At 36.0% G+C, this 3,530-nt stretch overlaps 1 non-coding gene across 1 annotated transcript; it reads left to right on the top strand.

Annotated features, from left to right (window-relative positions):
• The first annotated feature begins 633 nt into the window (after positions 1-633).
• Positions 634-740, top strand: LOC141624886 (small nucleolar RNA R71). Its single transcript, XR_012534690.1, has one exon. It is a non-coding gene; the product is annotated as a small nucleolar RNA R71 (small nucleolar RNA).
• Positions 741-3,530: the final 2,790 nt, after the last annotated feature.

Below are 3,530 nucleotides of genomic sequence, written 5' to 3'. Positions count from 1 at the left end.
CCTTGGTTATTTGATTGAGTGTATGGAGTTTGATTTTAGAAACCTTGGTTTTGGTTGTAAAAGGGTCTTTGATTTTGGTTTCTCATTGGAGGTGGGGTGTATGTTGGTTGAGGGTTTTGAACATTTTGGCTTTTGTATGAGAGATTTGGATGGAACTTGGTGTTTTCATTGTAATAGTTAGAATAAGGGGTAACACTCTTGTATGCTTGAAAAGCATTCACTTGCTTACTTGTTCCCCTACATTCACTTTGGTCATGTCCCAAAGTTCCAAAATTCTCACATATTCCACTTGGAATTGATGAAGATGCCACCATGGCATTAACATGTTGCTTTGGTGATTTTGAGGCTTCTTCAAGTTTAGCCATAGCCTTCTCAAACTTCAAATTAATGGTATCAATATGAGCACTAAGTTGAGCACCCAATTGAGTAATAGAGTCCACTTCATGCTTTCCTCCTCTAGTAGCCTTCCGAGGTCTACTATATTGTGAGTTATGGACCGTCATTTCCTCAATCTTGTTCCATGTTTGATTATCGTCAACTTCGGTGAACATACCATTTGATCCCATGTTGAGAATGTTTCGGGAGTCTTCATAAAGACCATTCCAAAATTGTTGTACAAAGAACCACTCGCTAAGTCCATGATGAGGATATGAGCGACAAGTTCCTTTGAATCGTTCACAAGCTTCATACAAAGATTCTTCGTCCCTTTGTTTAAAACCCGTTATTTGGGCTCTTAGCATGTTAGTCTTTTCCGGAGGGTAGAACTTTTTGTAGAAAGCAAGAGCCAATTTTTTCCAAGAGTCAATGCCAAGAGTAGCCTTATCAAGGCTCTTTAACCATTGTTTCGCGGTACTAATCAAAGAAAAAGGAAATAAGACCCATCGAATTTGGTCTTGATTCACTCCGGTTTGTGAAATCGCATCACAATAGTCACAAAAAGTCTCCATATGAGAATGAGGGTATTCACTAGGCATCCTCCCAAATTGACTTCTTTCGACCATTGGGTAGGTTCTCCTCGGTTGGTAGGGAATGTGATGAAAATTTAGGCATTGTGGGTTGATTTTGTGGTGGGTTTTGTGTTGGGTTCTCCTCTCCTTCACTTGCAAAAGAGTTGATGAACTCAATATTGTTTGGTTGAATATCCACAATCTCACCAATACCTCTCAAAGTATTTCTAGCAAGTCTTCTATTGGTTGTCAAAGTTCTTTCAATTTCATGATCAATGGGTAACAAGTTACCTTGTGATCTTCTAGACATGCAAAATATCAAACAACTTGAAAACAATTAGAAAAAACCTTGAGGAGTTTTACTTCCCCAAGGCAAAGAAAGACACAACTAAGAACAATCAAAGAAAATCAAATCAAGTTAACACCGTCCCCGGCAACGGCGCCATTTTTGGTCAGACTATCGTTTTCGGTTACTTGTCGTTAGGAGTACCTAAACCAAAACAATATTTATAACTTCACAAGCTACTCTACTATTAGTAAAGAGGTAAGTAAAGGTCGGATCACAAGGGACGGGTATTGATGTAGGATTTTCGATTGCAAGTAGTGGTGTCTAAGGGTGTCACAATTTGGGTTGAGATAAGAACATCACTAAATTAAATAACAATGTAAATAAACAAGCAAGATGATTAAAATGAGATGTAAACAATTGATTAAAAGCACTAGGGTGTCATGGGTTCATAGGGGATTCATGGGAATTGATCATACAAATATATTCTCAAATTATAAGCAAACAATTATTGTTATGATAGGATCGAGTTGGTTTATATCTTACAATCCTAGGAAGGTTTTGTGGGAAATATCGGTATATCTCATCAAGAAAATTCGGATTATAACGAAATTATGAAATATGAAATTACGAGTCATAAACGAAATTGCATAAACAAAAGAATAGAGATTAGAATTAACCTCCGGTCCTAGAAATTTGGCTTAAGAACAAATATCGAGATCGATATTCTCCTAATCGTTGCACCCAAGATGCTCCGAGAAATGCCCTTTTCTTGCTAGAAAGAGAACACTAATTTCCTAGTTATTTTTAGGGTTTTTAGTGATGAGAGTATTAGGTCAAAAAAAAAAACAAGTGAAGAAATGATCCTCCCCTTTCTCCTTTTAACCGTCCAAGAGGAGAGAAAAGAGGGGGAAGATCTTTTTTTTTCCAAAATCGTGTAACCAACCAAAAATAAGGAGAAAAATCTTCTTATTTTTAGGTTGTTATCAAATTGTATAAATGTGTAACTATCAATTGTCATTTATGTCATCACGTATTAATAAGTCCACACACAACAGTTTGTAGTCGATTTATTAATACCGGTCTGTCAACATTTATTATGACAATTTCGTATAATATATACATTAACTATAAATATCGCATATTTATAATTTGCTAATTACTATAACCGTTTACGTTTAATTACGAATTAACACCTTAATTCGTTTAAGCTAACATTATATACATTAATTAAATATAACTGTTTATATTCAATTTACGAATTAACAATTAATTCGTCTTAGCTGATATTATTTAATTGTATTAAATAATCGACTCATCATCACGTTAACTAACCTTTTAGTCAAATACATGGACTAACCTTTTAGTCATATAAGGCATCAATGTGATTATATTTTCATATAATCACATCTCCTAAACACATCCTTTAGGTGTGACTTTTAGGGACCAGTTGATCACCGCCATCAGTATGATAATAACGTCAAACTTCAAGCAAGCCAACCGTTATTAGTAAACGTTAATCAACTGATAAAATTCTAAGTATACCCTGTGAACCTATAAGAGATTTATACACGTTATCACACTAACTGTGGAGGAAACTACCTCCAACAATCTCCCACTTGTTCTCACAAGTGTATGTGCGATAACCGATTCTCATATCCTAAATTTCTCCCACTCAATGTAAAACAATTTGCAAAATCCGTATTCACAAAGGTCGTATTTTACAAGTGATCAATATCAAGAGTGGTTTTCCCGACTAGAGAGTAACTTAACTGATAAACGAATCATCATTCGAGCATGGTCATGCATTTCGATTTCAACTCCTCGAGTGGCCCCGAGAAATGACTAAACCGATAAAGGTTGGATATTTTCTTCAACTCCAATCCAAAGATATAAGCACGGTATGAAATGACCCGGTAAAAATTTGCTTAGCCTCCTGTTACGATGCGACCATGAGAAAGAAACCAAAGTCACCCAAAATCGCCTTAATCTCAAGAGACGAAATCGATAGTCAAAAGAATCAACTCAAGGAACACAATGGAAGTCCAATCCACGACCTGGCACCGAATGTTTTTAAACATTTAGGACTCCATTACGTTGTCACAATGTCCTACGAGGTATCGTTATAACTCGCATCTTTGATCGATCAGCCAACCGTTTGACTTATGGCTCGTTGAACCCACCATCAATCAACTTCACAATATAATAGCCAGAGTTATCAGCTCATGTAGGTGATTACTGACCAAAACAAATATAATGTAATTCAGTTCACTTTGTGGCGTTCAATGTTGTCGTAC

This window comes from Silene latifolia, chromosome X, assembly GCF_048544455.1.
Source record: "Silene latifolia isolate original U9 population chromosome X, ASM4854445v1, whole genome shotgun sequence".
Taxonomy (NCBI): domain Eukaryota; kingdom Viridiplantae; phylum Streptophyta; class Magnoliopsida; order Caryophyllales; family Caryophyllaceae; genus Silene; species Silene latifolia.
The sequence above is the reverse complement of the archived record's forward strand: the minus strand, read 5'-3'. Positions and strand labels throughout refer to the sequence as shown.